This window comes from Zootoca vivipara, chromosome 4 (assembly GCF_965207765.1).
Source record: "Zootoca vivipara chromosome 4, rZooViv2.hap1.1, whole genome shotgun sequence".
NCBI lineage: Eukaryota > Metazoa > Chordata > Lepidosauria > Squamata > Lacertidae > Zootoca > Zootoca vivipara.
In genome coordinates this window covers 91,737,128-91,761,667 of record NC_142587.1, presented here as the reverse complement: position 1 = coordinate 91,761,667, position 24,540 = coordinate 91,737,128, and the positions used below count along the sequence as shown (strand labels likewise).

Below are 24,540 nucleotides of genomic sequence, written 5' to 3'. Positions count from 1 at the left end.
TGAAGATGTTGGCATACTGTGGGGCCATGCGGGTGCCCATGGCTGTGCCGCTGATCTGTACCTGTTCCTCCAGATCAGCGGCACAGCCATGGGCACCCGCATGGCCCCACAGTCTGTTTCTAGTGTATCTGAAGAAGTGTGCATGCACACGAAAGCTCATACCAAAATATAAACTTAGTTGGTCTTTAAGGTGCTACTGAAGGAATTTTTTTATTTTGCTTCGACTCAGACCAACACGGCTACCTACCTGTAACTGGCCACTAGGTGTCAGCACTCACAACAGAACAGTACACACACCCCAGGGCAGCTCTTAAGTGCATGTATAGCCATATTCTCCAACCTGGTGCCTTCCAGCTGTTTTGGACTACAACTCCCATCACCCCAAAGTTACAGTCCAAAAAGAGCTGGACGGCACCAGCTTCGGGGGAAGGCTGATAAGCAATATAGCTTCTGGCAATGGTATGGGCCAAATATTACTACACCCAGTGCTGTTACAGTGAATGCCACATTTTAAACCAGCACTTTTCTTCTAGAAAAAGGGTGCCAATACTGCGTACCCTTGAGTATCTCCGGTGGGCGGGGAGCACTGAGTACACCCCTCCACCACAGCTGCTTTGAAACCCAGTGAAGGAACAGAAACTGCCCTTCAACAGAAAAGAAAGCAATTGGCTGGCATGCATCTTTCCAAATTTGCACTACTGTGGATTTTGCAATGCAGTTTTCCAGCCAGGTACAAAAATTCATATACGCTAGGGTAAAGTGTGCCAGAAAATGCATATACCAGCAAAAATAACATGCACAAATGCATTGTGTTATATATTGGGAAATCACATACAAAAATGTGTATATAGTAGGTGAAATGCTGGTGAATATTCAGGATGACTGGTGTGGTAATAGGGAGAACTGAACATAAGAAGAAGAAGAAGAAGAAGAAGAAGAAGAAGAAGAAGAAGAAGAAGAAGAAGAAGAAGAAGAAGAAGAAGAAGAGGTGAAGGACCTTGAAATTGATAGATTTGCCGATCCTTATGAGCTGGTTCATAATTTATTAACCTGGAATGCTGCAGTTTCAGAAGAGACCACACCATCAATATGGTATTTATTGCTTTGTTTCCATTTATGAATCACATTCCATAAAATATATTGAAGCAATTTTACATTTTTTAAATAAAAAAACTCAGCAATAAAAGCAATGACACCATTTAATATATAACAATTGGGGGGGATTCAAAATTAAAAACATACATATATAAACAATTGCAAACTCTTGTATATGTAGAAACAGTTGCAAATGCAATACAGATATAGGCTGGGATAATGATCTCCTCTTAAAGGCTTGTTGAAAACGGAAGTGCCCTGAAAAATGGAACTTTCAGCGACTCTTCTGGACTCACACCTAGTCTCACTTCTGCTCCTTCCTGCAGTCAACAAAAGAATCTTGCATGCAGAGCAGCCACACATCTCAAAGAGGTGATGGAGGATGGAGCTCGGAGGACCAACCTGTCAAAAAGGAGAAAATAATCCATGATTCTTAACCAGAAGAGAACAAAACGTCATGAAACTGGCCCTCAGCACTGGGACTCCAACCAACACAATTGCAGTTAGAGATGCTGGTGAACCTCAGAAATGAACGTGTGGAAGTTAAAGGAGAAGTAAGGTGGCCCTGCATCAAATAATATTTTCTGAGAATGGGGGTCACATAGCAGGCCTAAGGCAGCGGTTCTCAAAATGTATCTTCCCTTCAGATGACTCGATTTATGTGATTGCCAAGGACCACTTAACAGCATTCTTTTCTTCCGGCTCTATAAGCCAAAGCACAGAGGCCGCATTTTGATAGCCATGTCCTTTGTCCTTCCAATGTGACAGAGGAAAGAATAAAATAAAATGTTCTTTGTCATTGCCAAAAGTGAAAACCATGGACCTAAGAGGCAGGCTGCAAGAGAAGGGTCCCTTTATAACTAGTGCATGTTTAGATGAAAAAACAGAAGAAAAGATGCTGGAATGCTTTAGTTGAGATTCCTGCATTGCAGGGGGTTGGACCAGATGACCCTCGGGGGTCCCTTCCAACTCTACAATTCTATGATTTTCTAACTTTCAAAAGGGGGGTCTTTTATTGACACAACACACACACACACACTGATGATATGGTAGTGTCCCAGAAGGTCTATACCAGGGATGGGAAACGTCAGATCTGAATGTGGCCCTCCAGACTTCTCTGCTTGGCCCTCAGGACTCTCCCCAAGCCACACCCCTTCTCCATAGGTCACACCTCTCACCAACATTGCTCTGCACATTTCCTTGAGTAATTTTGCCTGGCTAGCACTCTGATGGGAGGTGGCGCTGTGGGTTAAACCACAGAGCCTAGGGCTTGCCGATCAGAAGGTCGGCAGTTCGAATCCCCGCGACGGGGTGAGCTCCTGTTGCCCGGTCCCAGCTCCTGCCAACCTAGCAGTTCGAAAGCACGTCAAAGTGCAAGTAGATAAATAGGTACCGCTCCGGTGGGAAGGTAAACGACATTTCCGTGTGCTGCTCTGGTTCTCCAGAAGCGGCTTTGTCATGCTGGCCACATGACCTTGGAAGCTGTATGCCGGCTCCCTCGGCCAATAAAGCGAGATGAGCGCCGCAACCCTAGAGTCGCCGTGACTGGACCTAATGGCTAGGGGTCCCTTTACCTTTAGCACTCTGATAATGGTTCTTGCTTGCCAGGATGGAAGACAAGGGTCTCTAAGCATGTACGGAAACAAAAGTAAAATTGACATCCGTTGCTCAACCTGTTTTTGCTTCTGGACCCTCCCGTCACCAACATGTGGCTCCTAGACCTCTGGGTGGCACCTCAAAATATTTCTAGACACGTGCAGCTTTCAACTCCGCAGGAGCTCCCCGCGAAAGGGCAGCGACCATTGTTTGCCTCCTCGTTGTGGCAGAGAAATGAGGGATGCAAACCCTGTCTGTAAAAGCTCTTTTGTCCAAGTACTGTACGAACAATAAATATTAATAATGTCTGCCATGCGGTGAAGGCAGATGGGATTGTGGTGCTGGCCTGCAGAGATCTGCATACCAGCCCTGTGGGATCATAGTGAAAAACGCTTAGTTTCAATTGTTCTCCCGGAAGAAAGTGGGAAGGCAGCCACCTCAATTCCAGACTAATGCTCCTCTCAGGTGGGGTTTGGAGCACGGGAGACTTAGATGAGCTTGCTTGCAGGTGGGAGAAAGACACAAAAGTGAGGCCAGAAGAAATAGGGCAGTACCCAAAACATCAAAGCTATGACTGAAAGGGCCCAGGTTCTGCTAGCTTTCAATCAAAATGTGTGTATCGCCAGTAACCAGAAAATGAGGCTATGTTCTGCCTCCACTAACAGAGGCTGTAGTGCTTCTGAATAATAATTTTTAAAAAGGTAAAGGACCCCTGGACGGTTAAGTCCAGTCAAAAGCGACTATGGGGTTGCGGCGCTCATCTCGCTTTTCAGGCCGAGGGAGCTGGCGTTTGTCCACAGACAGCTTTCAGGGTCATGTGGCCAGCATGCCTTAAACCGATTCTGGCGCAACAGAAATGCAATTTACCTTCCCGTCGCAGCGGTACCTATTTATCTGCTTGCATGCTTTTGAACCGCTAGTTTGGCTGGAGCTGGGAGAGAGCAACGGGAGCTCACACCGTCGCAGAGATTTAAACTGCCAACCTTCTGATCAGCAAGCTCAAGAGGCTCAGTGGTTTAGACCACAGCGCCACCCGCTTCCCTGATTCTGAATACTGGTTGCTGAAAACTGCAGGAATTTATTTTATTATAAAAACATAATAAAATATGAAACATTAAAAAAAACTTCCCTATACTGAACTGCCTTCAGATATCTTCTAAAGGTTGTATAGTTACTTATCTCCTTGGCTCAGAGGTTGCATAGTTCCATACCCTCCAACATTTCCCCAGTGAAAATAGGGACGTCCTAAGGAAAAGTGGGACATTTCGGGATCAAATCAGAAAGTGGGATGGCTTCTGTAAATACGAGACCATCCCTGGAAAATAGGGACACTTGTGGGGGTTGCCCTGATCTTTCTTCTGGAACATGGGAACCCCAAAAAAGATATCAGTGATCAGATGGGGACCTACAGAGCAGCGAGATCCTTAAAGTATCCTGGGCCTAAGTTGCTCAGCACTTTGTACACTAGTGCAGGCTTCCTCAGCCTCAGCCCTCCAGATGTTTTTGGCCTACAACTCCCATGATCCCTAGCTAGCAGGACTAGTGGTCAGGGATGATGGGAATTGTAGTCTCAAAACATCTGGAGGGCCGAGGTTGAGGAAGCCTGCACTAGTGCAATTACTTTGAACCCAGCCCAGTAGCAAATGGGAAGCCAACACTGCTCTTTCACACTGGTTGTTGATGGTATGGCCTTTGCGGCAGGTGTGCGTGCAAATGAATTGGCCTGCCTGAATTACTGTTTGGACTTTGGCCATAGGCTACAGTAACCGACCAAGTGTTTGTGACAAATGGTGCAAGCTGCACTCCCACATAGCTTTGCAGCCTTTTATTTGTGGGGAGGAGATTTTCCTCTGCATCAGCAAATGTTTTGTGCTATTGACTGATACCGGGAGTGATTCTTCTGTGCAAGGATGGAAGATGACTGTTTCCCTTTGTTTGTCCAGCAGCCTTTAAATCTGTTCCAATATTGACCCTGGAACTGTGCTTCCATCGCTCACAACCGATAGAGCTTGTAATGCCCCACATCAATATATAAACCTGAGTCATTGGGATAAACGAGCAATTGTGTCTATCAGGTGTTAGGCAACAAGGAGGAGGGTCGGTTAAAAACATGTCGCTTTGCTCGTAAAAGTGAATAAGGTTGCACAAAACAATGGCCTAAAGTTCATGTGTTTTTCATTCGCTGTTTATTTTTAAGCAAAGCTTGAATGCGCATTTCCTGCCCCCCCTTCCACCACCGCTTTCAATTCAGTTAGAACTGATTGCACAAAGAGTGGCGTGTTTGCTATTTGTTTAGTTGTGTTTATATCCCATCTTTCCTTCAAGGACGCCTGCGAAGAGGGATGAGGCTTGGAGACCGAGGAGTCATAATTCAGTTGTTGGTAGGGTCAGGCAAAATACGGGACAGGTCGGGCAAAATAAAGGACGGGGTGGGGCGCACACTCTCATGACACCAAATCCTTTGTGGAGCAGGATTCCTTGCATTCAGCCTGGCCCTATTCTTCCCCTCGATTCACGTAGACAGGCAGGGGCTGGGGGTACATGGCTGGTGGGTAGAGGAGCGAGGAGGAGAGGTCAGGTCAGGGTGGCAGAGGGAGCCATGTGGCAGTGAACCTGCACCATGCTAGATCTGTGGGTGGCAGTGGCTGAGGAGGCCTTCTGGCCGTTCCCTCGCTGCGAGAAGCAAAGTTACAGGGAACCAGGCAGAGGGCCTTCTCGGTAGTGGCGCCTGCCCTGTGGAACACCCTCCCACCAGATGTCAAGGAAATAAACAACTATCTGATGTTTAGAAGACATCTGAAGGCAGCCCTGTTTAGGGAAGTTTTTAATGTTAATGTATTTTAAATCTCTTGTTGGAAGCCGCCTGGAGTGGCTGCAGAAACCCAGCCAGATGGGCGGGGTATAAGTAATAAATGATGATGACGATGATGATGAATGGGAAGGAAGGAGGGAGGAAAGGAGGGAGAGGAGTCTGCTCCTTCCCCCTTCTCTCTATTGCTCCTGGTCAGCCACACCAACAGCACCATTTTGGGTGGGCCAAGCTTGAATACGGGGGGAAAGGTTTCCCGTCTGAAGTCCAAAAACGACAGGGGACACTTTTGTCCAAAAACAGGGCGATCCTGTTTTTATAAGGACAGGGGGCAACCCTAGTTGTAGAGCACACCCTTGGCTGGCAAGCAGAAGAGCACTGGCATCTCCAGAGAACCAAAGGGTTAGAAGGAGCCTTGGGGGTCATGTTTTCCAATGCACTACACGACATACAATGCAGGATGATACAACAGCTATCCAAGCCTCTGCTTAAATACCTCCTGAGAACTCTTGTTGAGGAGCTCTACCACTGGGCTGCTTCTCCTAACCTTTAGAAGACACCTAATTCCCGGTGATTGCCAATAGGTTCTTCTGCCAGTTCCCTAGTTCTACATACTGACTAACTGTGCATGATCACACACAATACTCTCTTTGGTTTATTTTATTTATTTTTAGTTTTGAAGAAAGGAAGGAAGACATTGGCTAATTAGAAGAACAGCTCTGCTGGATCTGACCACAGGTCCTTCTTTGCACAGCGGCTAATCAGTTGCATACGGGGTGCCCACAAGCAGGTTTTGAGCATAACTCTCTCCCGCTGTTGTTACCCAGCAACTGGTAGTGAGAAGCATACGACAGTGGTGGTAGGACTGTTAGGATTTCATAGTAGATTCTGTTCCACCTTAAACAGGAACAGGCTTGGAAGAGGATGTTGAATCTGTCACATGATGTATACTTCCGTTTGTTGTGCTATTGTAATGTTAGTTCAGTTGCTTTTGCTTTGCTGATGAAGAAAGACACGTTTGGTCTATCTTCTGAGATGCTTTAGAATAAATGCTTGTAAATATGCAAGTACTTCTCTCTGAGTTTCTTCTTGCTGCTGCTGCTGCTGCAAAACCACGCTAACGCTGGATGAACTCTGCAGATAATGTGTCCAGACTCTGAGAGCCTGGATCGTGTTACAGTTGGCTACCGGAGGGAGAAGAAGACACCCGGCAGATGCTTACCGGGGGGGGGGGGGGGCTTGGTGGCCCAGGTCTTCTGCGTGTATGCTAACAAGGACATGGTTGTCAAGACCAGCAGCCTTTGATAGCCTCATCCTCCAGAAATGTTTCCAATCCCCTCCCAAAGTCATCTCAGTTGGAGACATTTACCTGTGCTTGTCAGGGGGACTTCCTACAGGGACCCTCCCCCAGTCATCCTGACCAGCACTTCGCCCAGTGACAGCACTAGCAGCGGGTCAGGAGGAGGGAATGAGGAATGGAGCGGAGTGGAGAGGGGGCTCCGAGACGTGTCAGAGCCTTGGCTGGCCAGAGGAGGAAAGCAAGGTGTCGGAGCCTCTGCAACGCTCCAGCTAAGGAACAGGAGAAGGCACGCAGCCCCTTCCGGCGCCCACGTTGGGTCATGCACCCAGACGTAGGGCAAGGGGGCGGCGTTTTGGGATCTCCAGACTATTATGCTGGCGCAAGAACAGACAAGAGCCATTGATTCTGATTCTGAATCAGACTAGGCAGTCATGTTTTCTGATGTCTCTGCACTGTAAATAGTATGCACAATAAAGCTCTTAAAGACAGAGCAGACTGGAGCGTCTTTACTCGAGAGTAGCTGCAACAATCTGCTGAAAACATTACTTACAGATATTGCGAGGCATAACCATGTGATCAGAACAAATATTTTAAAATGTAATCACAACTAAGTCACTTTTTCGCCACCTGACATTGAATTTACCCAGAAATGGACCTTTGGACTTTGTTATTGTCTTCTTATGAAGTTCTCTTTGCTCTTCTCACACCAATAATATATCTGTCTTATAATATCTCTGCATTTTTTTTCATTCCTTCTTTCATTTTTCGAAAGGCGTTCAGCCTTTATCTGTATTCGGAAGGTGGAGGGATGTTTCTAATGTATTTATGTGGCAAAGAGTTGTCTGTCTCTCCAAAACATGCAGCCTGCATTGCCCTGGCTGAGAGAGAGCTTGTTAGCATTGCATTTCTAAGCCAATCCAAAATGAGAAAAAGTTGCCCTAGGGGAAAGGAGTCAACATTTCTCCACTAGTAAGGGCCGCTACACACTTTGGAGATGCACAAAATCAACCGAGAAACAAATATATTTTTACAAAGACAAACCTGGTACCTTCTTGTGATGATCCTCAAGTCATTGGCTTGCAGGAAGAGAGCCCAGTTACTTCAACTCCCCCTAAGTTCCAAGTAGTCCTACTGATGTTTTTCCTTCTTCCCCTTTTCATGTTCATGAAACTAGGGGAGAGCAAAAAAAGAGACCAGCTTTGATATTCATCCTTTACATTTCAAGGATTGCAAAATCCCCTTAACTTATACCAGCCTTGTGCCCTCCAGATGTTTTGGAATACAGCTCCCATCAACCCCAGCAAGGACAGTCAATGGTCAGTGCTGCTGGGAGCTGTTGCCCAAAACATCTGCAGGGCTCCAGCTTAGCTACACAAAACCCTGGATTTTTGAATCGTCACTCATACAGCGTGCTTTCTTGTGTCCCCATAATAATTAAAAAAACCCACCTTGCTGCATAATCTTACAATTGCCCCAAGACAGGCACAGACCACACTATGAGTGATGTGCAGGAGAATTGCCCAATATTGCGGTCCACTTGCTGTATATTCCTTTGTAATGTTACTATATAGAATAATTGTACCACAACCCCACTCCCAATCATGGTGCACGTTTCTCTAATTACATGCTTAACAAGAAAAATGAGAATGTCTTGCGTTGTAGGTTTTAATGGTAAAGCAGAGGGCGAGAAAGAGGAGACACTTACCAGGCATCTGGTTATATAGATGGAAGGATGTCCAGGATAAAAACTGCTCATTAGGCGAAAAAGACCAGAAGGTACCACGTCTCCATGCCTCTAGGGGTTGGCTATATGCAGTGAATGTTGCTGGAAGAATGTCAAAAGTCGCTGCTTTTCTCTCTCTTTCTCTCTCTGCAGGAATCGTGGAACTTGTATTAACGTCCATGATGTCGCTAATGGAGCATTTGATGTCGCATTTGCAGCTAGACAGGAAAGTATCTTACGTTCTGCTCTGCGACCTGTTTCTGGTGTGTACCGTATGTGTACCTAACACCCACTGTGAGGATCGGGAAAGCCGGGGAATTTCAGAGCAGGTCCAACAATGGCATTTTGGCTCTTGATGATCCCATCCTTAGATTCACAAGGGGCACTGTTCAGTGGCACAGAGGCAGAAGTTCCCAGAGTCAATCCCTGGCATCTCCATGCAAAGGGATGAGCCAGTAGCCAATGATGGGCATCTCTGGAGGTGTTGGGGAATGAGCCTGGCAAGTATTCTGGTCAAATCACAGTGCTCTGCCACCCTGTGCCACGGCTTTAACCCAGGCATGTGGGCAACGTCTCCAGCACAGTTTCTGATTGGTGGCCTTCACCAGATTGAGCAGCTGTTGATACAGTGGCCATTCCATTGGCATGGTAGTAGCACATTTCTGTCCGAGTGAGTTGGTGCAGTCTTACAATTGCTCAGTGAATCAATTAAATGTGCAAAGGACTAAAACGCCAGTTCTGGAGCCAAATAATAATGATGTATTTTGGACTGAAGGTGATGGAGCAATGTGTCAGCCAGCAAAAATTCATCATAGGGAAAGAGAGAATGGCTCTTTATAAGTACTTGTAGTAGATCGTCTTCCAAAGCAACTACTCTATCCTGAACTTAAAAATGGAAAGTGTAATACTGGTGGTCAACAAAAGAGGTTTAAAGACTGTCTCAAGGCAAATCTTAAAAATGTAGTATAAACACTGACAACTGGGAAACACTGGCCTGTGAGCGCTCCAGTTGGAGAACAGCCTTTATGGAAGACAATCTTACTCGGCTACAAGTGATCGCCAAAGAATAGTAATAGTAATAATAAATTTTCTATACCACCCTTCATCCAAGGATTACAGGGCACTTTACAATATAAAAACACAAATATACATACCGTAGTAACAAGCAAAAACAATACTCCCGGATTAAAATGTCCTAGCTTAATAAGGTTGTAACCAACTAAGTTATAATTAGATGATACCCACTGAAATTAATGAATATAAGTTAGTCAAGTTAATTACTTTAATGGGTCTACTCTGAGGGTAGCTGAGGCTCCAATACTTTGGGCACCTCATGAGAAGAGAAGACTCCCTGGAAAAGACCCTGATGTTGGGAGAGATTGAGGGCACTAGGAGAAGGGGACAACAGAGGACGAGATGGTTGGACAGTGTTCTCAAAGCTATGAACATGAGTTTGACCAAACTGCAGGAGACAGTGGAAGACAGGAGTGCCTGGCGTGCTATGGTCCATGGGGTCACGAAGAGTCGGACACGACTAAACGACTAAACAACAACAAACAACAACTCTGAGGGTAGGGTTAACTTTGGATCCAACCCATGGATTTTTTAATTTAAAAAACTATGCATTTTCTCTTATCTTAATTAGAGAACTGATAATTAAGTTGATTAATACATTAACCCATAATAGATTAACTAATTAATACCTTAAATGTTGCAGTCCTATTGAAAACCATTAAGCTGGCTCAACTGCCTGCCACAAGCCCACCGCGCCAATCCTGAGCAGCTACTTTTGGAATGTTTTCTTTCCTTAATAAGACCTTCCATTACTCTTCCCAAATAAGATACTGTGAGTCTAGGCTTTACTCTGCCCTTCCTTTTATTTAACCAGTTGTGCTTTCAGCTTCATTAGAGGACAGAGACAAATTGGTCATTATATTATGCATGCTCTTGTCTTTGTAATGGGCGAAAGTCAATAAAGGAAGGCAGGGGAAGCAACTCAAACCCCCCAGGGAGGCATTTGCATCTTGCAGATAGACCAAGGAACACTGCCGAATGAGAAGGAATAGCTTATGAAAATGCAACATCTTCTTGTATTAGCAGCTAAATAAGATTTTTGACTGCAAGTTATGTCTCCCATTTGGAAGAGATGTTCCACCCCCCATATATATAAAAAACATTGGTTAATAATTCTGAAATTGTCTTTGGATAAGATTTCCTCCTCCCAATTTAAGCTGTGAAAGCCAGGAAGAGCAGAAAAAAAATACATATGTAAAATCGACAAGTCTTACATTATGGAAATGGCTGGCAATTTCGAGTAGAGCCACTCTGACTTTATAACACAACACTTACAGTGAAATTGTGAGCATAACTACCCCTGCCTATTCAGGCGGCCTGTTCAGGAGGTTGCATGAGTAATATCCCCTCATTCTTCCCAATGCGCTCTTTGAAGATGTTCTTTTGAAAGGCAAGAACCTGCTCACTTTAAATCTCTTTTCTCGAGTCTTTCCATGTTGCAGAATTTTGTGAATTACTGGTAAGTACTGTAGTTACCACTGTCACCCACAGCTGTGCTGTTGGTTGCATGAGACATGATCATACTGTCTATTGGATGGATATAAGAGGATAAGATTGAGAGGTGTGATTGTGATAATACACACACCCCTGGTACCATATAAAAGATCATGGGCCACCCCTCTTATTACACATTGCTAAAAGCCTCATATGTGACCATCATCTGCTCTGCAACAGCATTTCCTCCTCCAGTTTAAAAGCCTAGACAATGTTTGTTCTTTGGGTGAAATATATATTAGAGAGGGGGAAAACATAATTATCTGGCAATATGCTACATACATAAACTTCAGCATTGCAATGTGCAAAATGACAGCTGTGCGCCACGACATAGCGCTTTAATGCCTGCAAATGTGTGCGCATGAGAGATAAGATGAATCCACTCGCTGCTTAGGAAGGTGGTCTTGGCAGAGATTGCCAAACCCTGAAAAATGACAAGTCTGTGGAGGGACATTTTGTCAAGGCCTTCCCAAAGGGCAGAAAGCAGGGATTCACCAAAAATTGTTAACACACTGTGTGCAGCTGCAGCACATGCAAAATGCCCATGACAATGTGTCCAGTTTGCAAATGTGCCCACACGCTCCAAAAGATTGGAGAGACTTCTGAACAGAAGCGACTTCTCCTGGTCAAGAGAGACATTTGGAGCACCCTTCCATCTGTGGCCACCACCTGGTCCTTTAGGGGCACAGTTACCCCATTCAGGACCAGGGAGCCCCCCCCCCACCTGCCTACCCCTGTCCAGGGCTGGATTTAGGTTTGATGAGGCCCTAAGCTACTGTAGGTAATGGGGCCCTTTATATGTCCAGCTGTCCTTTGTCAACAACAAATTGTCGCTGTTTTTTATGTTGAATATATGCTATATGGTAATTTATGGACCTCATAGGTATCTCAAGCCATTTGCACATAACAAAATATGTATATTATCAAAGTGATTGTTGAACTGAAATACAATTAAGAAGTATATTAATAGTGAAATACAATTAATCTTAGAATTTTGAAGTGTCAGGCATAGCTCTAGTGGCTTTAGCCCAAACATAGCAGAGTTTTCCTGCACAGCGCAGAAGCTAGTTGAGGCAGAAATTACTAGTCGGCTACACGCAGAATAACTATTTACAGGATTTATTAAAAGAAAAGAAAACCAGCAGAGTTTCTGCATTCAAAGCAAAGCAAAATAAATCCTCTCTCCCTCTCTCTCTCTCTCTCTCTCTCTCTCTCTCCAACCATACGCAGCACTCCTATTCCTAACACCCACAAGAAACAACTGTGCTAGCATTCCTAGATAACAGAATTCAATGCTGGTCATTAACCAATCAGAGAGCTGTTGCCAGGCCAGGCACACCTTGGCTTTCTGCCAAGAGTAAATTGACACTGCCTTGAGTTAATTGTGTGAAGCAAGAATCTGTAAGTTTCCCATGAGAACCAATTATCAGAAACCGAACAATTAAGAAGAAGTACAGCGGAAGCTCAGTCTGCGAACGTGATCCATGCGGGAGGTATGTTCGCAACCCGCAGCATTTGCAAACCGCGTCTGTGCACGCATGGGTTGCGATTCAGCGTTTCTGCGCATGCACAAAGCGCGATTTAGCACTTCTGCGCATGCACGCGCACCGAAACCCAGAAGTAACCCGTTCCGGAACTTCCGGGTTTGGCAGCTGTAACCCGAGGTATGACTGTATATTAATAGCAAAATAATTACTGTATTAAACTCTAACTTTAAATGATTTTTTATTCATAACAAATTTAAGAATGCACATTGGCATTGGGCAATAACAAAAGTTCCTTTAGAAACACAATTTACTAAGACTCATAATCTAGCAGGCGGGGCCCATGATTTACATCATAGGAACCTACACAACACAAAACACTGTTGCTGTAGGTAGGTTTTATTTCATTTGTTTTTTATCATATATTTTGGAAATCCAGGTTTTTTGGGGGGGGCAAGAGAGTGGGGCCCTAAGCTATAGCTTGTTTAGCTTATACATAAATCCAGCACTGTCCCTGTTCCCCAGACACAGTACTTCTGTCTTGCTATCCATCAACAGCAGGTTGGAATAGATAACTTTTGTATCCCTCCTGGTTCTGTGATTCTATTATTTTTGATGGCAGAAACCTAAACAGCACTCAGATTATGAGGCAAGAGGTGTGGGGTCGCGTGAGTAAAACCAACAAGAGGCTCCCTCCAATTTCAACCCAACAGCGTTTCCCCCTGAATACAGTAGCTGTGGGATCCCACCCCAAAAGGTGAAATTTACATGCCCCCCCCCCCTATAATACAGGACCTGCTTATAACACACAGTTCTGCCCTGAGACATGATTTTGACTCTAGAAATGATTTTGGAGCGTGGGGTTTCCTAAGTAAAATTAAAGCATCTGCTCTTCCGAGGCTTGGTATTTACTTTTGCAGCCTGATAACAGCTGTGTGGCAATTCTAAGAAGGGAAGCAGACAATCGATCATTTATTCCCACAGCAGCCTCAACAACAAGGTTAGAAGCAGCTGGTGAGGGTGGTGTGTCCCCCCCCCATGGCAAGCGCTGATGAGACGAAGATGTCAGGCCAGCAGCCTGTTTTTCAATCCAGCCATTTCCACTTGGCACACCCATGTCTGTAAATAATCAGAGCTGTTTTGCTGAGCTTGCCTCAGTCCGGCACACAGGCTAATGAGCTGTAAGCAATGCCCCTCTTGGAATTATTCACAAGTTCATCTGCGAAGGTGCTCAAATTACAACGGTGTCCACACACTGTGTTCAATGACTGCGCAGCCTATGTACACAAGCCATTGGGCAGTACACTCATTCAGTACTTCATGGAGTGTGCAGTCTCTGTACCTGTGTATGAAAACAGTTTAGCCAGTCAACCCAACACGTGCACACACTTTCACAGGTTCTCACGTAGTTTTTTCAACGAAGCACAATGTCTTAGAATTATAGAATCATAGAGTTGGAAGAGACCACAAGGGCCATCCAGTCCAACCCCCTGCCAAGCAGGAAACACCATCAAAGCATTCTTGACATATGCCTGTCAAGCCTCTGCTTAAAGACCTCCAAAGAAGGAGACTCCACCACACTCCTTGGTAGCAAATTCCACTGCCGAACAGCTCTTACTGTCAGGAAGTTCTTCCTAATGTTTAGGTGGAATCTTCTTTCTTGAAGTTTGAATCCATTGCTCCGTGTCCGCTTCTCTGGAGCAGCAGAAAACAATCTTTCTCCCTCCTCCATATGACATCCTTCCATATATTTGAACATGGCTATCATAATCATATCACCCCTTAACCTTCTCTTCTCCAGGCTAAACATACCCAGCTCCCTAAGCCGTTCCTCATAAGGCATCGTTTCCAGGCCTTTGACCATTTTGGTTGCCCTCTTCTGGACACATTCCAGCTTGTCAGTATCCTTCTTGAACTGTGGTGCTCAGAACTGGACACAATACTCCAGGTGAGGTCTGACCAGAGCAGAATACAGTGGTACTATTACTTCCCTAGATCTAGATGCTATACTCCTATTCATGCAGCCCAGAATTGCATTGGCTGTTTTAGCTTTGTCCTTACGAAAACAGCTGAGCTGTACACAGCAACCCACATGCAGCATTCAAGCTCGTGTGCAGCTTGTGTACCTGTGGCTCCTCAATATTTGAGCTATACAAATCAAGAGGGGTACGCTTTCACACAAACACACACAACTAGGGAATGTTGTGTCTGTATCCAGTGTGTGTGAACAAGCCTATAAATAGCTACAGGTAGGAACCGCTACAGCGGGAAGGTAAACGGCGTTTCCATGTGCTGCTCTGGTTTGCCAGAAGCAGCTTTGTCATGCTGGCCACATGACCTGGAAGCTATACGCCGGCTCCCTCGGCCAATAATGCGAGATGAGCGCACAAACCCCAGAGTCGGTCACGACTGGACCTAATGGTCAGGGGTCCCTTTACCTTTACCTTTAGGTAGTCGAAACAAAATAAAAAATATCCTTCCAGTAGCACCTTAAAGGTAAAGGGACTCCTGACCATTAGGTCCAGTCATGACCGAATCTGGGGTTGCGGCACTCATCTCACGTTATTGACCGAGGGAGCCGGCGTACAGCTTACAAGTCATGTGGCCAGCATGACAAAGCCGCTTCTGGCGAACCAGAGCAGCGCAAGGAAACGCCGTTTACCTTCCCGCTGTAGCGGTACCTATTTATCTACTTGCACTTTGACATGCTTTCGAACTGCTATGTTGGCGGGAGCTGGGACCGAGCAACAGGAGCTCACCCCGTTGCGGGGATTCGAACCGCCAACCTTCTGATCGGCAAACCCTAGGCTCAGTGGTTTAACCCACAGCACCACCTGCGTCCCTTCTTCAGATACAAAAAAGTGTGAGTATCTGAAGAAGTGTGCATGCACACGAAAGCTCATACCAATGACAAACTTAGTTGGTCTCTAAGGTGCTACTGGAAGGAATTTTTTTTATTTTGTTTCAAGCCTATAAACACTTTTATGTGTGTAGGGACAGTTTTAGGGCTGCCACAGCCAGGATTCATCCTTCAAAAATGGGGTAGAGGCTGCATATGGCAGTGTCTTTGGCAGTTTTATTTTTTTCTGGAGATTTTGTAAGGACAGCTCAACAACTTTGCCCCCCCCCATTGAAATACAGCAACCCTAGACAGCTTGTAGTGTGTGATGGCATACTCTCCCACATTTCTCCAATGAAAACAGGGGACATCCTATTCCATACCCTCCAATGTTTTTCTGATGGAAATAGGGACGTCCTAAGGCAGTGAGAGATTTTACTTTCTTTGGCTCCATGATCACTGCAGATGGTGACAGCTGTCACAAAATTAAAAGTCACCTGCTTCTTGGGAGAAAAGCGATGACAAACCTAGACAGCATCTTAAAAAGCAGAGACATCACCTTGCCAACAAAGGTCTTTATAGCTAAAGCTATGGTTTTCCGAGTATAGAAGTGAGAGCTGGACCATAAAGAAGGCTGATTGCTAAAGAATTGGTGCTTTTGAATTACTGTGCTGGAGGAGACTCTTGAGAGTCCCATGGTCTTCTTTATGGTCCAGCTCTCACTTCCATACATCACTACTGGGAAAACCATAGCTTTAACTATACGGACCTTTGTCGGCAAAGTGATGTCTCTGCTTTTTAAGATGCTGTCTAGGTTTGTCATTGCTTTTCTCCCAAGAAGCAGGCGTCTTTTAATTTCGTGACTGCTGTCACCATCTGCAGTGATCAAGGAGCCCAAGAAAGTAAAATCTCTCACTGCCTCCATTTCTTCCCCTTCTATTTGCCAGGAGGTGATGGGACCAGTGGCCATGATCTTGGTTTTTTTGATGTTGAGCTTCAGACCATATTTTGCGCTCTCCTCTTTCACCCTCATTAAAAGGTTCTTTAATTCCTCCTCGCTTTCTGCCATCAAGGTTGTGTCATCTGCATATCTGAGGTTGTTGATATTTCTTCCGGCAATCTTAATTCCGGCTTGGGATTCATCTAGTCCAGCCTTTCGCATGATGAATTCTGCATATAAGTTAAATAAGCAGGGAGACAATATACAACCTTGTCGTACTCCTTTCCCAATTTTGAACCAATCAGTTGTTCCATATCCAGTTCTAACTGTAGCTTCTTGTCCCACATAGAGATTTCTCAGGAGACAGATGAGGTGATCAGGCACTCCCATTTCTTTAAGAACTTGCCATAGTTTGCTGTGGTCGACACAGTCAAAGGCTTTTGCATAGTCAATGAAGCAGAAGTAGACGTTTTTCTGGAACTCTCTAGCTTTCTCCATAATCCAGCGCATGTTTGCTATTTGGTCTCTGGTTCCTCTGCCCTTTCGAAATCCAGCTTGCACTTCTGGGAGTTCTCGGTCCACATACTGATGACCCGTAAGGTTTTTTTTGAGCAAAGCTGCCTGGCTAACAGAAATAAAAAGCTGCTAGCCAATTAATGCAATTATTTCCTTGGTATAGGGGCCATTCTGCTGAGAAAGCACGTAATGCACATCCACAGAAGCTTTCTAAGCGCAATAAAGGCTTATTATATAGCGTGCCTACATAGACATAACCGTAAAGTCTTTGCATTTAACTCAAGACAAATGAGGGACGTAGCTGGAAATGCAGAAAGGGAAATTCTTTCCATGAAATAACATTACAGCTCTATGACACTTCTAGTACTCTCCGCATCAAAAGAGCTGGGAAAGAATGAGGCATTCGGTTAAAACTCTTTAAATGTAAATGAGGAGTAAGTAAAGCAAAAGGAGAATTATTTCCTAACTCATTCATATGGATGACAAAGGGAAAGAACTTACTCTCCTGTACCAAACAGAAATGTGAACTACTGTTAAATGGTGCCACCTGGTGACATAAATTGGGCACACTGTTATTTAACTAATTTATTGCCGACCTAAAATTTAAAAAAACGCCCCAAAAAACCCCCACCTGAAACTGAGGTGAATTCTGGAGAGTCGTACTGTTCACATCTTTATAAGCGTTAATAATTGTTTTTCCTGGGAAGCTGTGGTCATGTCAAATGGTGTCAGAGCCAATGTTTAAAGCTATTTGCAGAACAGGCCACTAGGTATCAGAATGTTTTCAAGTGAGGACTTATTAAAGTTTGAATACTATAAAAGAGGAAGAGGAAACAGATCACTTTCAGACCAGGGCTCCACAGGGTTGTGTCCACAATTTTGTGAGCCTGGTAGCGATGGAGAAATCTGTCAATTTCGGCTTCCAAGGCACATGTCTCAGTTTTCCCCATTGAACTTGCTGGCAGCTATTGGATCCTCGGTTTTCAAATATTTCAGAAGTCAAACGGACTCCCAGAACGGATTACGTTCAAAAACCAAGGTTCCACTGTATTTTCACTACTCTGTGAATTTTTATGGACACATTTTTCATATGCCGTTTGGCTTGAAAACTGCATTGGAAAAATCTGAAGGATTTACAGAAGCCATCCTATTTTCTGATTTGATCCCAGAATGTCCCACTTTTCCTTAGGACGTCCCTATTTTCCATCAAAGAAATGTTGGCGGGTATTAAGTTATGTGACCCCCGAACCAAGGAGGTAAGTAACTACATAACCTTTAGAAGACATCTGAAGGCAGCCCTGCATAGGGAAGTTTTTTTAAAAAAATTGTTTAATGTTTCATTATGTTTTTATCTATGTTGGAAGTTGCCCAGAGTCACTGGGGCAAGCCAGTCAGATGGGTGAGATATTATTATTATTATTATTATTATTATTATTATTATTATTATTATTTATTTTCATCAGATAAATGTTGGGGGGGTGCATCTTTAGTTTCCAGAGCTTTTTCCTGACACCCGCAAAGTGAGTCGATAATCCTGTAAGCGCTTCAGGCTAATGTGAATTGGCAGAAAACAGATTCGATCTTGTGGCAGCCTCTCTCCCCCCCCCCCAGCCCCCGCACAATTCTTCTTCTTCCAAAAGTACATCTTTTCTGATGGGATTCCATATAACAGGTAGGAAACACTTGCCTTTCGAGACCCTAAAGTGTCTGTCTCTTAACTAAAGCGACGGATGCTTGCTGGATCATTGGGCTGGATATAATGCAATCATCAGAGCGGTTTGGTTGCTAACACAGAATAAAGGCATTTCAGAAGACAGGAGAAATTTAACTTGAGTGTTGTTTCTGAAATAATAATTATTATTATTATTTATTTATACCCCGCCCTTCCCAGTTCAGAAACCCGGGCTCAGGGCATCTAACAACAAATTTAAAACACTTAATCGTAATACAACATAAAAGCAGCATAAAATACAGTATAAAAGCATGAATAACAATAAAATTCAAAGTTCAAAAATCAATTTGGGGGAAATCCATCCAATAAACATTAGATAGTCACCAGGGCTAGCTGGCTAAATTAGTCCTAGTTGGGCCAGCGAAGAGGCCACGGGAGAATTAGCTGTGGGGTCCCAGAGCAGGTAATCTTCATAGAAAGGGGAGGGGGGAAGAGAAGGGAAATAAAAGATCAGGCTAAATTCAGATTAAAGGCCAGGCAGAATAGCTCTGTCTTACAGGCCCGGCAGAAGGAGGTTAAATCCTGTAGGGCCCTAGTCTCACTGAAAATGCCTTGACCCTGGTGGAGAATAGTCTGACTTCTTTAGGACCCGGGACCTCTAAACTATGGTTATTCATGGACCTTAAGGTCCTCTGTGGGGCATACCAGGAGAGGCGGTCCCGTAAATACGAGGGCCCTAAGGGTAGGGCTGAGTTGCTTTTCCTTCAACTTTTTGAGCAGTTGGCTGCACACACAAGCAGCAACATGTCACGCTCTCTAGCAAACTACTAACACAAAGAACGAACACAGCAGGTTTGAGGTAGATAACAGGAAGCACTTCCTTCACACAGTGCACTGTGGAACTCCCTGCCACAAGATGTGGTGGCGGCAGCTGCCAATTTGGGTGGATTCAAAAGATTCAAAAGAGAAGTAGATAAATTTGTTGAAGGGAAAGCTATCAATGGCTAGACATAACTTGCGGTGGCGCTCTGCTAGTGGAACGGCTTTTGACTGGAGACACACATGGCACTAGACTTTTTATTATTTTGGCTTCAAGCTCTGACTCACCTGCCCAAGACATTTTGTTGCTCAGAACTAGAGATTGGGGGGGGGGGGGTAAATTTGGTTCACATTCAAATGAGAACTTTCCTAACACGCACTTTCCAAAACAATGTGTGAACTGAAACGCAGCCGCTTGAAATTCTCTGACTTTTGCAGCGCCATTCTCTAGCCAAGTACAGTGTGCATAAAAACTGAATATTCTAGTGAAAATAGCACATGAAAATGTGTTATATTAGGAGAGACTGCTTTGCAAGAATGAGCGTATTAGGCAAAAATGCATCCAAATAAATTCGTATTAGAATAAATTTGCACTAAAATGCTGGTGAGCTTCCATGAGGATTGCTTTAAAACGCAAAAGGGTGGGGAGTTCAGCCTTTATACAGCACAATAAACAGAAGAGCAATGAAGCCAAGTTCTGCAGCTACATTCCAAGCAAGAGTCACCATTTTTTTCTTTATTGCCCTTTATAACAGCAGTGTGATCTGCAAACAATAGCAGTAGGTGTGGAAAAGAAAGCATCTAGCTTATTTTTGTAGACCAAGCTCCTATTAAAAGCACAGCAGCAGACCAGGCGGGTTTCCTGGTCAGCTGGCAACTCTTATTCCAAAGGCTGCCTGCTTCTTAAAAAATAAAATAAAAAAGACTTTGAACCAGATCTTTGAACTTAGATTTCACTCTGGGAAGCTAAAAGAGGTAATGACCGAATGTTGAGGCCAGCTTCCAGCTACAAAGCTGGTGAGAATTTATGTTAAAAATATGAAAGGGGCTCCAATTAGCAACATATCGCTTGTAATTGCCAAGAAGGAACAAAAGAGCATGCATCCAAAATACATGTGTGTGTACGAATCTAACAGCATCTCTAGATAGGGGGCTCGCCCACACTCCCACCTGTGCCACGCCTAGAAAGAAGGAGTCCGATCAGTGTTGCGCTGTGCTAATGGGACTGTACTCATTGCTAGTATCTCATGGAAACTAAAAGGCATGCAGCTCATTATGAGAAAAGCTTTTTCATGTTAAGTAGGGCACCTACATTTCTGCAGTGACGCATCCCTTTGGATTATCTCTACTAGCCATAAGGGATATTAAACTATTAACGGTAGCTGCTCGAGACTTCCTTGACTCTGCTCTCCCTGCAATGGTATGGCATTTTCTGTATTTCAATCAGTGTGTTGAAAATATCTCAATAAACGCATGAATGTGGCATCTCAGGGATGTAAAAGCATTCGCAAAACACACACACCAAAAAAAAAGCCATTGCGGAATTGTCAAAGGCCGCCAGCCTCTTATTTGTTTATTATTTCATAGAATCACAGAATTATAGAATTGTAGAGTTGGAGGGCACCCTGAGGATCATCTAGTCCAACCCCCTCCCCACAACACAGGATTTATTTGTTTATTTATTGTGGTTTTTATTTTTATTTTTTTACACCCTGACTGAAAGGATATAAAAAGGATACAAAAACTGTTCTGCTGGATCAAATTGGAGGGTTCTGCCCCAGCCAGCCTAACTCAGACAGGAAGACCTGGATTCGAATTTCAATTCACTGAGTCAAGCAGTTCTTTAAGTGGTAACCTTGGGCCAGTCTGTCTCACCCTGGTCTACCTGACAGGGTTGCTATGAGGATAAAATGGAGAGGACAGGGAGAGACCATGTATGTCACCATGAGCTCCTTAGAGGAAGGGTAATGTTTAAAACACACACACACACACACACACAATCTCATTTACATCAATTATTTACATACCAGCCTAATTGCTGAGATTTCTAAGCAGTGTACAGTAAGATTGCAAAGAGCAATAGATAAAATCAATTACAATTAATCAAAAGATTGGGGTTGGAGCTGGGAAACTTGCTTAAAATGCCTACCGAAATAGAGCTGTCTTTGTCAATCCCCTGAAATTCAACAAGGAGGGATTCTGCCTGATCTCCACTGGAAAGAATTCCCACAGAATCAGGCCCACAATACTGCATTTCCCCTACTGGATATGAGCCATGTATCTGAGCCAGGGGAGAACCCCTTAACAGAGACGCCTTCCGAAAAATCTTAGAGAACAGGGAGGGAAATAATGAATCAGGCAGCACCTAAGATCTCCCTGACTCTAAGGGCCTTCTAAATGAATACAAGCTTAGAAGCACTACCACTGGAAGGCTGTAGTCCGGGGTTGGGGAACTTTTGGCCTTCCAGATGGTGCTGAAGGACAGCTCCCATCAGCAAGCACAAGCAATGGGGAGGGCTGGTGGGAGTTGTAGTTCAGCAACATCCAGAGGGCCAATGATTACTCACAGCTGCTGCAGCCTGTCCCCAGTCTAGCTGCACCATTTTGCATCAGCTGGGGCTTCTGGACCAGGTTGAGTGTCTTCATTGCAATAATCAAGTCCTGAGGTTACCAGTGCATTAATAACAGTGTGTGTGTGTGTGTGCGTGCGTGCACGCTTAATTTTAATTTCTCTCCATCTGTCTTTTCTCTCACCTTATTACCCACATGTTATTGAACTGCAGAGGGGTGGACTTCCTGCAATGCAGCAGGTTACTAGAGATGGCCCTTTGGCTCCCTTCCAACTCTACAATGCTACGATTCTATGAATTATATTTTTTTTTCTTAAATGAAGGAAGGAAGGAAAAATTAAATCAGTGCATGAATCACTGCAGCTAGGCCACCCCTGTCTGAGAACTGCCATAGTTCATGTAACAGCCAGAGTTGGTAAAAGGCACTTTTCACCTCCAGCATTACAGCAATCAGAGGTACTTTGTATCCATACACATTGCATTCTTATTAAGGATCATGCAACCCCCTCCCAGGTTATTTATTATCATTAGCTGTAGGTTTGCACTTAATACTGCTACGGTAGAAAGTGGTAGGTAGGTTAGCGGTCATATTACGTTAGGCCAGAGAGGATAATAACAGAGCAGTCCCTTTGAAATCCAGCAAGATAGTGGTAGCAGTATACAAACTGATAGACCACTTCATAGCATAAAGCTATCATAGAATCATAGTCCTGCAATGCAGGACTCTCAACTGAAGTATCCATGCCAGTTGGCCATCCAACCTCTCCATAAAAACCTCCAATGAAGGAGAGTTCACAACCTCCTGAGGGAGACCATTCCAGTGTCAAACAGATCTTGCCGTCAGAAAGTTCTTCCTGATATTTAGTTGGAACTTATAACTTGAAGCCGTTAGTTCAGGTCAAACCAGGAGAAAGCAAGCTTGTTTCATCTTCCATATGGCAGCCCTTTAGATATTTGAAGATGGCTATGACAAGCATCCCCAAACTGCAGCCCACCAGATGTTTTGGCCTACAACTCCCATGATCCCTAGCTAACAGGACCAGTGGTCGGGGAAGATGGGAATTGTGGTCCAAAACATCTGGAGGGCCAAAGTTTGGTGATGCCTGGGCTATGATATCTCCTCTCAGTCTCCTCTTTTCCACCCTAAACATACCCAGCTCCCTCAAGCGTTCCTCATAAGGCTTGGTTTGCAGACCTATTTGATCCTCTTGGTCACCCTCCTCTGCACACTTTCCAGCTTGTCAATATCCTTCTTAAATTGTGCACACAATAAAAACAGAATGAAAAACACAAACACCAACTCTATAAAAAAAATAAAACCAGTTCAATGAACTCTAAAACCATAACGATTTCATCAGACATAAAACTGATCTTCTTTAAATGATTGGGTTATTTACTAATCTAATGTATGTGCATGTGTGCGCACATTCGCATGTGCCTATAAAAGGGCTGTGGAAGGTCTCATGTTCAATGCTGGAGAACGACTGCCACGCAGTATGAAGAATCCTGAGGCAGATGGGCTGATGGGATGCAGGATAAGTTTCCAAATGTAGCAACGTACCAGCAATCTCTTCCAATCTGCAATGCTTGCCACAAGCACCTGGACCATGCCTTGCAAACCTCAGACAAGCACGAAACAATGCATATACTCAACAATATTTCCCAGTCAGTTTTGCCACAAGATGTCACTGTAAACCATCAATATCCGCTAAGGAATCGTCCAGATCAAATATGTGGCTGCAAGGGCATCATTCAGCAGCAATCAGCCACTGTGTTGAGAAAATGCATCAGCAGTGCTGATAAAATTATCCCTATCTCAACCACACCCCTGCAGGGAGTTCATTGGACTCCACTGGCAGAGTGTAGTACTTCAAATCTCAGCTGTGAACTCACTGGGGGCTTTAGCGAACAACTATATTTCAGCCTCTGCTCCCTTGAACACTTAATTATCCCAGCTAATAACTAATTAATACTTATCTTCCATGAATTTGCCAAGGCCTTTTCTGTCTGCTATATACATAGTGCATTGATGGCTGGCTGGCTGGCTGGCTGGCTGGCTGGCTGGCTGGCTGGCTATCTAGCACTGAATGGTAATGTATCCCCCCAAAAAAAACCACCACTTTATTTTACACAGAAAATTTCCCATTTCGTAAGTTCATTAGTAGCAATGAATACTTGCCAACTGCCATCAAGATATTAGGTGAGCTTAGCAGTTTCAGCGTTTGTAGATTTGTTTACTAAATGCAAGTAAGGTAAAAGGTAAAGGACCCCTGGACAGTTAAGTCCAGTCAAAGGCAACTATGGGGTTGTGGCGCTCATCTCGTTTTCAGGCTGAGGGAACCGGCATTTGTCCACAGACAGCTTTCCAGGTCATATGGCCAGCATGACTAAGCCGCTTCCGGCACAACAGGACACCGTGACGGAAGCCAGAGCGCATGGAAATGTCGTTTACCTTCTCACCACAGTGGTACCTATTATCATAGCTGCCAAGTCTCCCGTTTTTCGCGGGAAACCCCTGAATTTTAATCTGTTTCCCGCTGTTATCCCAAATAGAAAAAAATCCTGTAAATCCCCCAGATTTCCTACCTGCCAGGGAGGCTCCTTCTGCG

General features: G+C 44.4%; 1 protein-coding gene and 1 long non-coding RNA gene across 5 annotated transcripts in view; both read right to left on the bottom strand.

The window, feature by feature from the left end:
* The window catches only part of DLG2 (discs large MAGUK scaffold protein 2), an 835,907-nt gene that overhangs the window by 778,178 nt on the left and 33,189 nt on the right, over nucleotides 1–24,540 (bottom strand). The window lies entirely within an intron of this gene.
* Nucleotides 1,065–8,670, bottom strand: LOC148686049 (uncharacterized). The gene is made up of 3 exons (XR_015949797.1): nucleotides 8,506–8,670; nucleotides 7,849–7,970; nucleotides 1,065–1,497 (listed from the first exon to the last, which is right to left on the bottom strand). It is a non-coding gene; the product is annotated as an uncharacterized LOC148686049 (long non-coding RNA).